We start from the raw sequence: 12,741 nt of genomic DNA, 5'->3' as shown, positions 1-12,741 counted from the left end.
AAGGTCCATTAGCCATCTATCTCAATAGTCTGTTCAATACTCTCCTGACCTGATCTTTTAGTGGTCAGAGAGGCCACACATGGGCAAAGCACATATAAATTTTCCATCACCCAATACTCAGGATTGCGTTCAATGTTTGCAATTAATAATTTAGCACATACTGTATGTTCGTCAGTGATCTTTATGAAAGTGATGGCCAATGCTGAGGGCAGGTCCAATCAATGTTATGTCCACTGTTTGACAATATGACATCTACATGACAAAACTAACTGTGGTACAAAATAAAGGAAAACAGTTGTCAAATGTACGTGTGCTCATGCACGTGCATGTGTTCCCCATGCACATGCACACTACAAACAAAAAACTGCTCCATCACGCTACCAGAGGTTAAAAACTCTGCAGTGCGCCTTTAATATTTAAGCAGATTTTACTTTTAATTTAAATAAATGGTAGAAGCAGCTATTGCTGTACAGGGGAAGAGCAAAAGGAGCTTCATCGACACAGATTTCACCAAAAAGAAAGCAACTTTGCTCTTCTTGCTGCATTATTTGAAACCAATGCTGTCACTCTCCAAAATTGATAAGGTTATTGTTTTCCCTGCGAGTGATCTTGTAAATGGATCAGACTATATGAGGGATGCAGTGTCTGTTGAGTCCACAGCAGAGTTGACAGAGTGCCAGGTGGCTGTGTGAATGCATGGGGACAAGGCCAGGTATGACAGCTGGTGCTTTGAGCTAGCCTGTATTGACTCACAGCTACGAGCACAACCCCATGTTGCTACATTAGCCACGTGGATGCCATATCAAAACAAAACAACAGCCCTCTGCACCCAAAACACACACAGACGTACTGTATGCTCTATCCTGGCTCATATTTCTGAGTCTGAGTAGAATAAAGTCAGGGATCGACATATTTTGAAGCAATGGTATAGTAAATTTTGCTCCCTTGGTCAAGCTAGTCTTTGTTTCCCTGTTGTATAAGTGGGTTGGATGCTATTAAAGATATGAAATAATAACAAGCTCTCTGCTGTATTTCCCAGCCCCACTGGCTAATACTGTACTGATATGCATTTGTGACATCTTATGTCCTGGTTATTTTTGACCACTTTGTTTACAACAACTCGTGGCAGGATCAGTGAAAAGAAGTTCATCAGGGCAACAGTCACAAGCGTTTGATTATTGTACATGTTTTAAATAAAGATCCAGGTCGGCCAAACTTGCAAACATCCTTTAAAGTTTACAGGTGGACCTTCCGGTTGAACTTAATGTGACTTACTGTACAGCAATAAGGATTATTATTGACTGCCCAGTTTATATTTTACCTCCATTTACACTGAGATAAACGGAAAAAAACTGTTGCCTCATTAACAACTTGTCTGAGTGCTTGAGTTTCTTTCTCCATCAGACTTCATTCATGCTTTGTTGTTGTGTTAGCATTATCTTTGACAAGTGAATTATTACCGTAATAAAATGGATTGTAGTCATGGGTAATTCTTGGCAAACGAAATGAACATAAGTAAGTAATAAACCAGAATGATCCATTAAGTTTGTTCTTTTAAGACTGACACAAAAGATGTATAATTCCATAATCTGTCAGATATCTGCAGTAAAAATATTGGATTAAAAGAAAGATTCCTTCAACCCTTTGACAGTGTGTCAATATAATGTATCTGTGTATCTATGAATAAAATATTATGGCTTTTCACACATGATTTTTCAGGCAATGTTCCAAGCCAGTGATGCAAAGGTAATGCTATATTCTGCATCTGGGCAACATATACTATTGCGGTACCGCCTTACATAAGCACAGTGAATACAGCCAGTGTTGTGTTACCATTGTGTATTCTTTTCACTGTACCATCTGGTGACTCGCACTCCTCCACCCCCCTCCATTACTCCCTCACTTTCTTTCTTTGTTTATATTTTCCTCTGTCACTCTGTGCTGCGCCGTCCGTCCTCCAGAGAGACGTGCACTGAGGAAGAGCGTGTGACTGTGCAAATGTGAGGATGACTTGAATGTTTTAGCGGCAAATGCTTGGCCCTTTTGTGTCAGCAACACAGCAGCAATTGTCTCTGCAGAACAATGAAAAAAAAAAAACAAGTGCTGTTGGTGAATCACATTTTATTAACAATGAGAACAAACGCTCAAATCTAGGGGGAAATGGGGAAAATAATTTGGGAATTAGTGGCATTTGCCACCAAACGCTGCACCACAACAGTTTTGAGTGTATAATAATTAGACAATATAACAAGCTGTCTAATCTCTGCTCTATTATTTCTGCTTACAATGCCGTTACTGGTGCCACAGAGAAATGAATGGATTCTCAGACAGCATCTTAAGAGGGCTTTGGCACAATAACTTAGATCAATGCCCTCATCTATCTGTCTGCCTGCAGGGATCTCAGCTGGTTTCCACAGTGCCGTTCTTGAACTAACTTTATAGCGCACCGGGGCTTCAGAATTACGGCTGCGCTTTCCTTGCAATATTGCAAGATGAGGAGGTTCATTCTCACAACTTTCAAGTGATCTGTTTCAATATTGCTCTCCAAAAGAATTACTGTACGCTGGAGAGCACCTTTCACCATAACACTTTGCAATCTATCTTCCAAGCAGATACCCCTCCCCTTTTTCCCCGATATTTCCCTGAGGAGTGAGAATATTGAATCAAGGATCTCATGCAACTGACCAGCCATCTGCCTTGTTTCCTGAGAACGCTCTACTGTGCATTCAAACTCATTTAAGAAAAGTACATCAAATAAACATGACCAGCAATATCATGCGGTTAGTACTGTTTGATCTGGCACTCGACATCAGGAAGCCTCCACCTCTCTTGACCCAGCATGAACCAATACGATTGGTATGCATCCTTACGTAACAGAGCGCCAAATGACCGCAATTAAGCAACATCTGCTGCGCTTTGATTGAACGCACAGCTTCTTGGATTTCATGTCCGAGCTCCAAGGAGTTTCAAGAACACATGCTTGTTGTCAGATTTAAACTGCAGCAATTTGTGAGGATTCCTTTGAAGAAAAGTGGAAAACATAATGAAAGGGCCATCAAGTTAAATAATCAAGTATGCACAAGTGATGTAGTGTGCAGACAAAATGAAGCCTCCAGTAAATTTGGGGGACGACACCTTCCAAATGCAACAATTGTGACCACGCTACAATTATGCTTGAACAAAATAGATGGAAGCATAATGGTTGCTCATAAAGGCTACATACGCTACAGGATCTGGCCAAAAATAGTGGGGACACTCATGGCCACGTACTTTTATTTTTACTTTGGTTTGGGGATGTTTTTTTTAATGTTTCTTTTACGAGCTAGTTCTCTTAAGCTGCCGTGTACTCTGTCAGAAATACTTGTCGGATGGTCCAATAGCTTCAGAAACATCCTCCGCTCCACATCGGATTGGTGGAGAGGGGAGCTGTGTCCAATTATTTCTGGAACTTTCTGAAACCAGCCATTCGACATTCACAACTACTGCACGCCGTGATTGTGCGGAGGTGAGAGAGGGTTTGAAGTTCTCTCTCTGGCTCTATTTTTTCATTCATGATGCAACTATTTTTGTCACTTTTCATGTGAACAGTGAGTGCAACACTATGAATGTCTACCAGGAGAGGATGAAAATGTCTGCTCCTCTCCATGAAGGCAGACTTTTCACAATGCCTTCCAGCGTGGTATATGCCCATTTTATTTCCAACGAGGTCGGACAACATCTGTTTAAGCATGCCCCCTCGCACTTTAGAGTAGGTAAATATTAATGCTGCAACCTAGAATGATATTTCAGACAACAGTGCATGAAAATGTCATGATTTGTTGCTTTTACCTTGCTTTTGGGGGATGGGGTGGCTGCATGTGTCACATTAAGCCACAGGAAGGGCTGATGGCAAGGACACTCCATGATGACTGAAGTCTGGTGGGAGGGGGGCTACTCATCTTTCCCCTGGGGAGACAGAAACACAGAGGGAGTTATTTCAATTAGTCAGATACTGACACAACAAAAAGCCCAACCTGCTCCCATGCTGCACCTCCAGCCCGGCCAGAGACAGCTAATCAAGTCAAGACAGCGACGATGCAGACAAAGACTGGAAGTACTCAGTGGTTTGAGAGGAAGGAAGAGGGGGGATATAAGCTATAGAACATGTCGTATTTGCAGTGGCATTCATTACTGTGGTTTTGATCATGTCTAGTATGTTTTATGTGTGATTTAGAGGACAGACTGGTGGGCAGAGAGAGAGAGAGCAATGAAAGCTACTCGGGGTAACCAAAATTATTGATGAAACTGTTTTGAATATGATGCATGACTCAGTTGGTAGTTAAAAAAGTTCTGCCAGCTTAAAGGGGTGTTGTAGGGGCTTCATACTTTGTGCCACTGCCAATCATTGTGACAGCAAGATTTACAGTTTGACTCTTTTTCTCAGCTCCAAACATGACAGTAACGTGATCAGTTTGGTGTCTGATAGGGATTGGGGATTTGTGGTCTACATTTTTTTTTTTTTTTTTTGAAGATAAAGGTCTCAGGGTAGCTTTGTTGTTCTCAGGTCCCTTTCTGATGTCACTTCAAAGCCAAATCTGGGCCAGAGGGGGTTTAGCCTGGCTTGACCAGGCACACTTCCGTGCCCCTTTTCATGTTTTGGCACTCCATTTCTCTCTCTGACAAGTAGTAGGAGCAGAGTGTGGGCCCCCGAGCACTAATTACAGGTCACCATGTCAACTAAGAGGGGCTCTCCCCGCTTTTTAACCTATGACTGACATCATGAAGAGGGTGGACAGGCCTTTAGCAGGAACGTGAGGATCCAGTAAATTTATCTAAATAAATATGGAGATGAAGCATGTGTGCATTTATTATCATGGCACAGCTGGTACCCCCTCAGAGCCTTACCTTTTCCCTGCTTATGTAAGGCTGGGGTGCTCCAATATCACAGCATCCTCCTGGCTTCCCATATTCCACCTCCTTCTAACTACTCTATGGCTCATGTTTTCATTAGAAGTTGGAAGTACAAAATCATGACAGTCTCCTTTATTGCTTGTCTGCTATAATATTTATATAGACACTTAAAATTTGACATCACATAAAGTACAAAGTCATCTTAGCGTGCATTACGTTAATTGTACGTCCTTTGATATAATATCATTGAGTATTTACAGTCTCGGCATTCTTCCTTTCTTATTGTGACAAAGTTTATTACCGGGGTTACAACATTTGTCATGGTCCTGGTCAGAAAAGGCGTGTAAAAGAAAACCAGCAGCAGAGTGTTTGTGATCCGGACGTATAAATAAACTGCCCAACATGTCGAAACTTTTTCGGAGCACGCTTTTATTACATAGAGGCGACGCCGTTACTATTTCTCCCCGTCGTCTTCCAAAATTAATGCGGCGGAGTTCCAGTCCAGCACAGTCGGGAGGAATGGAATGAGAGGCAGCCGTGGGCGATACCAAATTTGGCTTTCGTTAGGGGGGGTGTTCTGAAAGCACTACGGCAATTTTCCGGATTAAATGCATAAACACACACATTAATGAGTTGAAGTGTATTGCTTAATGTGCCTTTAAATAATTAATTTGCATATCTCTCCTATGAGTTTTTGTATCTGCGTTGTTGATCCAGGTAACTACAAAATCCTCATCTTCATCCCGCCCCCGCCCCCCGTTTACGCTTCCACCCGCCGCACATGTATTCCTGTCTACTTGTTAGAGCTCCAGAGGGGACAGAATGTGGCTAACGTCGAAGGCGGCAGAGCGGCGACTCCTCTCTGAAACTTATTGAAGTCTTTCCCAAACTCTGGATTTCTTTCCGTATTTTTTTTTTGTAAGAACACGAATTAACCTGTTCGGATTAACACTTTTCAAAAGGAATAACTTGTTTTCTCATGATAAGGTGAGTTTTGCTTTACGAGCTAGATGCCTGGAATGCCTTTATCCGTTTTTATGCTTTCACGCTGGGGATCTTGACGGTTTGGGAGTTTAGCTAGCAGCAACCGCTACGTCATTTCAGCAACTCAAAACCACATAAATGCTTGAAAATTATCCATATTCATGTGATTTTACACGCGTGTCAAATTTGAGTATTTTTGAAGTGTTTAAAGCCGTGACTGGGACAGCTAACGTGTGTTGCCTCACCAATGATGCTGCCAGGATATTTTAATGTTCCCACGAAATATGAGTAACCGGGTTTTTTCTGCTAGTTGAGCCGTTTTGCCTTTACTTGATATGACGTAGACTTGTTGAACGGATAAAGTAGGATAGTTGAGTAATAACTTTCACATTAGCGCACTTTTTTACGTGTATTAGCTTCATGAGTAACGTTACTTTTCTCGCACGACGTTACCCGAAAACCAACTCGGTGCCCTCGTGGAAAAGCGTAGCCGTCGTGTTAAGTTAGAGTTTTTCAACTACAGCATAAAGTGAATCTTAAAAAAAAAAAAACCTAGCACAATTTCCCCCCCGTGTTATTGTTTAGCAACCGTGCCAGTAATGACCCATCCATCCACCGACCTCACCTTCAACAGTAACTGACTCGCAAAGTAGTGTAAGCTAATGTCTTGAATGTCACTAAATGATGTGTAACCCATGCTAATCAATCCAGTTTGGAGCTTCAAATTCCCCTTTTGTGTTGCTCTGAACAAACTTGAAAGTTGTTTTCTTAGTACTGAGGAATGCCAACAATTTCCCCTCTGTTAAATATTACACCAGAGGGAAATTGGGGGGGAAAGGGAATGGGAATCCTCACCTTTTCTTGCAAAGCTTTAGCTGATTTTAGGCTGTGGCCATTGTTTGGCTCCGATACATTTCAATAGATTGGGTGACCCATGCTGTATAGTATCATAATAACTTTACTCTCAAGGAAAATTACCCTGTTTCCAGAGACATTCAGAGATGTCAGAGTCAGGTGTTGAGCATTCCCTGGAGCTATTGGGGACTTAATGTCTTGCTCAAGAGGTCTTCAGTAGAGAGGATGCTGTGCCATCTGAACTTGTGTCCAGTGGTTGCGTGTTTCAACTGCCTGGTCATTCATGTGCCCTTTCCCAAGCCATGATGAGGTTGTTAATAGAAACGTAACAAATTCTGTATTTTTCAAACTTGCATAAATCAAGCTATTGGCTTGCTCTGCAGACATCAGCATGGCTAGTCAAGGGATCCCCTCTGTAGACTGTTAACACTTGAAACTCATCCAGTGCACATGGTAGGTTCATCAGCCACCTTGTTTGGCCCACTCCCCAACATACAGTGTGTGACATGCCATCCAGGTCTCTGCTCCAGCTGTGGGGGAAAACGGAAGAAAAACAACTCATGTTTTTGTGATCGCGACACTGTCTTGGCTCGGTGGTGTAGCAGCGAACGGGATAGAGCGATGGTGCAGGTGCTGTCTGGGCAGGAAGCGCACTGCTTGAGTAGGAAACAAAAAGGAAACGTGTGAACAAAGATGGTTCGTGTGTGTGTCGGTGACTCATTCAGATGAATCTGTGTTGGAATGTGTTATGGGATGGCCCATAATTGCACAAGGCAATCCCCCCTCCAACGTATAACTTGAGTGAGTTAGTACTTATGTGAGTAACAGATATGTTTTGCTATCTAGTTCTGAAGCTTTTTATCTTTACCTGTCATGAAACCACACATGACATATTGCATTACTTGCTCCATACATGCTTCAGTGAATGCTGGATCTGTTGTTTTTCTGAATTTATCAGAGATTTCCTCAGTATTAAACTCAGCATCAAAAGCTCAACTGAATCCTTAGCCTCTGGGCTGGATTTCTCTGACGCTAAAACTGCCGTGAATACAATAACTGTTAGACACAGTACCTGAGCTGAAGAAGAAAGCCTCTGTAGTGCTATACATAGGTAACTGGAGATAACCCGTTATATTCTTTTTACATAATTGTCTCCTCACAATGCAAATTCCCCCAGGGAAGCCTGATACATGTTAGGAGGGGAATTTCATACCATTGCAGATGCTTGTTTATAAAATGCTGTCTCCTGAATTTATCACTCAATCTGCCTTTTGCCTTGTTCCTAGAAGATAAGTTGTGAGAGGAACCATATTTTGAGTGTCTGGACAATGTATCTGAGGAATGAGGGTGGCACAGGTCCATGAGAAAGGATGAGATTACTGTTATTGACATAAAGAAGGCGGAACTTTATCTTTTGCTGTCTGATTGCATGTGTTATCTCCGCTGTGTCTACAGTATGTGGGTGTGAACGCAGTCAAATGTCCTTCTTGGTGTAAGTTATACAGGTGCTCTGGCCTCCCCACTCATATCACTCTACGCACTGTGAAGCTCATGTAGCTGCTTTTGGAGGCAAATGTGCAAAAAAAAAGTGGAGAATTTCACAGTTTTAGCAGAAATTGCACATGGTGGGTATGGATAAATTAGTACAACATTTACACTTTTGCACAGTCATAATATGGGACAGAAGGAAAAAATAGGTCAGTTCTTCCTGCATTTGTCTCCCTTTCTCCCTTTTCCTTTGATTGTGTTTTTTCGTCTGTTTCCCTGGCCTTCTTAGTGAAGTCCTTTCAAGGAAGTGGACCACAGAGATTTAACCTGCCAGCACCCCCTGAGGATATTATCAGCTTATCTCACACGCTTCTCACTGCAGCACTCAGTGTTTCGTGTCGGATATTTTGTTGGTTTTGGTTGGATTGGGAGCAGGTAGATGTGTTACTGAGACCCAAGTTCAGTCCTGGATCAGAAACTCCGGATACCAGATCTTAGTAATAACTCTTAGCATCATGTTTACATGTCAGTATCACAGTTGTAATTCCAGTTGTAAATCTTGTTAGGGTTTTGGTGTAGGGCGAACAATCAGGGTAAATTATTGATTTACATTGACTTTACTTTGTCTTTCCATCATGATAATTTTCATGTTGTGGAGTGCTTTGTAGCTGTAGAAAATTCTGGCATGCTGACAAGTGAGTGGGAGAGGTGAATTCTAGGGTTGCAAAGAATGATCGGTGTGGTTGTCTAAAATAATGACCAGATTAGTTGCCAACGAATTTGTCATTTACTTGGTGATGTCATTGACCAATGACTACAATTTGAGTTGCTGCTCAATGATGGTCGTGACAGCGCCCAATGGCAATGAATAATAGCCCAATGGCAACACCTTTATGACCAAAATCCTCTAAGGTGTGGAAGGATTTCACTAATAACCTGGCCCTAAAGGTTGTGACCAGCAACATTTGCATAGCTGACCTTGCCTGGTATGGGAGCACAGAAGTTATGCTGGAGCAACTGAAGAAAAGGGCATGTTGGCTCTCTGGATGATCAAGACTCATCTCGGTAAGTTAGTTAGCTACTTAGCTAGCTTGCTTGCTTAATAGTAAAAGCCATGTTACTTCATGTTATGAGCTGCAAAGTTTTCTATTTTGAAATACATTTTCTCTTGACCAATGAATTGTTAATGGTTTTGAGAGCAGCAAATAATTATTATTCTTAGCGATCCTCTTCACATTCTAAATGTGCCCTAAGTGATAGAATTTGATACTTTATCAATCGGACATGTCAAAACAATGTCAACCTAAATTCAAAAGTTGATAGCTAAGTAAAAGCCATTGACTAATGGTGTGATTCACACCCTAATAGTCAAGTATTTAATTAAAGTAATCAATAGATTATTCAATTATCAAAATAGCTGTTAGTTGCAGCTCTAGTGAAATCGTGCAACTGTGTGTTGTCACACACACAACTTTCAAATATTTACAGCAATTTTTTTTTCTATTTCAAGAAATGCTTCAGACTTCCTGCACCGTTTAAGTGTTTTTCTTAAGGAAAAGACAAATGCCAAGTTTCAGTCTTGTGACTCTCCTCAGGTGTGACAATGTAAACAATGACAGACAATCTTCTTACAAAAGCTGCACACAGGAAACAGATCAGATCACCTGCAACAACCATTTTCATTCTTTCAGAAACGGAAGGTCTTTGCCTGAAACAAAACAACCGGGTTCGGTTTTGGTTTGTTATAATTGCAGCTCATTTTTTAACCCTCTCCTTTAAGGCTGCGTGCACTATTTCAAGCATACGTAATGGTCGGGTTGACGTCTCCGCGGTGTGTTGCACTGCGATTGCTAGTTTTGTGAGGTTACTCATGCACAGTCCAAGCCTGAATGCTGGGCGGGGAGGGAAGGGAGCGACTGCTGACTCTGTTCGAACATGTCTGTCAGTGCAGACAGTTTGAGGTGTGTGTGTGTGTGTGTGTGTGTGTGTGTGTGTGTGTGTGTGTGTGTGTGTGTGTGTGTGTGTGTGTGTGTGTGTGTGTGTGTGTGCGCGTGTGTGTGTGCGTGTGTGTGTGCGTGTGTGTGTGCGTGTGTGTGTGTGTGTGCGTGTGTGTGCGTGCGTGTGTGCGCACGCACTCTCCCTCTTTGCTTAGAGCCACATGGAAGCCAGATGTTATGAATGTTGAAATATTTTTTCTGTAAAGGCAACCAAGCTTCAAAGTTTCGAACCTTGCTGCTTTGAGCAGTAAAAGGTGAGGATTCCCATTTTTTGTGACTGATAAAAAGCTTACACATTTCACAGGCTCATTCCTTAGATGTTAAAGGATTGATAATGTCAACAATGAGTGAACAAAAGGTTTATTCACATAACAGTTATGATTAATTGTTAGGAAACTGTGTCCAAACTCTGTTTCATTTCAGCAGATCTGTAGCCGTGCGGCGTGGATAGTTTCCCCAGTACTAGCACTGCAGCATAGACATAACAGTGGTAACAGCACAGACAAGCACTTTTCCCCCCTTACTCCAGAATGCATAGACCAACTTCAATAATAATAATTAAAAAAACTTATAGCAGTAATATCAGCACTGACATAAAAAGAAGATGAGCGGACAGAGGAGGAAGTAGAAACAATCCTGTCATTTAAAAAAGACATTTCAAAATATAACTCTCTGAACATTAAAGTCTGAGAATCTGAAGAATTCACAACATAACATGCGGTAAATATGATATTGTATTTGTTTTCTTTCTGAGGGGCTGGGTGGACCTGTTGATCGAGGCAGTGGTAGGGAAAACACTGATCAAGAAGGACAATACTTCATAAGGATGCAAGGATAATTGAAAGTCAAAAGCCAAATGATGTGAACAGCCTTTAAAATGCCTTTCCATTTAATTCAGATAATATATGACAAATATTCCAACTGCATTTACTATGTGAGTTGTACTTTACCATGAGGCCACCCACCATCCAATTCCTCATCGTTTCTTTGTGAATTATATAACACCATTACAATACCATGCTGTGTACAGACCTGACCTTCAGCAGTTAATGAGTGTGACATTTGATGAAGGAGTGCATCCAGGCGTTTACTTCTCAGATGTTGGATTTGTATGAGCAAACATATAGATTATACTGAGCGTGAAAGAATATTATATTTAGCAGGTTGGTTTGTGTTGTGGATAATTACCATAATCCACATCCTACATTTCATCAACTTGAGATAAGTCGTTAAAATGTGGTTTAGGTTCTCAGACTTTTAGTTTGACTCTGAGCCAGAAACAGATTGTTTATCCTCCCTGTTATCTCAGCGGAAATAGACATACAAATATCTGCTAGACGGTTTTATGGGCAAGGGATCATGGAAATCAAGGTCTTAAATTGTGCAGTGTGTTTCCCCCTTGCCTCTGAGTTTAGGTTTAAAGGCTAAAAACACACACAGCATCCAGGTATTTATGTATGTGGGAGCAGCTCAATGTGCCTCCAGGCTCTATTAATATCAGCAAGTGTCATGGTTATTTATTCATACTGGCTATGGCCCGTAGACAGCAGAGAAAGTCATATATAAGAGAAATTATATTTAATGTGACATTATCAGAGTCAGGATAGCTTTATTTGGCAAGTATATTACACATAAGAGCATGTTTCCGGTACATAATGACAGCCACTTCCCGACATCATGACAAGCCAGCCAGAATCCAAAATAGATGTTTAGACGATCCAGAATTAGTGGTTTGGGTGGTCAAGCATGACACCCACTAGTGTGCTTTTTCCTGACACTCAGCTCCTCCTTTTAGTGTATCACTAGGTTAAACAGAGAAGAGAAGGAAGGTCTCACTGTGAAGAGTAATGCCATCTTGTGACAAATGCGATTTAGAGCTACTCGTCAGCTCAGCATTTCTCATCAGCTGAATAAACAGATCTCTTGGCAGGGAACTGAGGGGGAAAAAATGACCAGTTCCCACTCTGATCCAGTCGTTGGCACTATTTATAAAAGTCATGCCCTTTGAAAGGTAGCCCTTTAAATATTTCAGCAAGGGCAGTTTGTCAGCATGTGCAGCCCATGAAACAGGCTTCCTCCTTATGACTGGTTGCATTAGAATTTGCTTGTTGCTTATTACATACACCCATTGTAGTCTTTTTTTAGCTCCTGCAAAGGTTCAATTCCAAGAAAAGAAAATTCCAGAAAGAAAGTTTTGAATCCTTACAGGATGTTTGGGGAATGTTTTCTGGCTTTTTCTGTTGCAAATGACATATGGCTTCAGAAGAAGTCAACAAACTAGTACCTACTTGTATTTAGGCTTGCCAGGCATGGAAAACTAGTAGGTCAGTCATTTGGTCTATGAAATACAAATACAGAAGTACAATTTCTTAAGTCCAAGTGTTCAAATGTCTAACAGTCCAAAACAAAAAAAACACAATGATATTCAGTTTACTATCACATAAGACACTGAATACTAATATAATACTTACAATAGAGAAGCTTGAACTCAGTAATGTTTGGCATTTTTACTTGAAAAATGATTTAA

General features: G+C 41.3%; 1 protein-coding gene across 1 annotated transcript in view; it reads left to right on the top strand.

The window, feature by feature from the left end:
• Positions 1-5,803: 5,803 nt before the first annotated feature.
• Positions 5,804-12,741, top strand: part of frmd6 (FERM domain containing 6) — a 28,757-nt gene continuing 21,819 nt past the window's right edge. Inside the window, exon 1 of the mRNA XM_041954489.1 lies at positions 5,804-5,877. The gene's annotated coding sequence lies outside the window, so the exon portion shown is untranslated. The remainder of the gene's footprint in view (positions 5,878-12,741) is intronic.

This window comes from Chelmon rostratus, chromosome 15, assembly GCF_017976325.1.
Source record: "Chelmon rostratus isolate fCheRos1 chromosome 15, fCheRos1.pri, whole genome shotgun sequence".
NCBI classification, from domain to species: domain Eukaryota; kingdom Metazoa; phylum Chordata; class Actinopteri; order Chaetodontiformes; family Chaetodontidae; genus Chelmon; species Chelmon rostratus.
The sequence above is the reverse complement of the archived record's forward strand: the minus strand, read 5'-3'. Positions and strand labels throughout refer to the sequence as shown.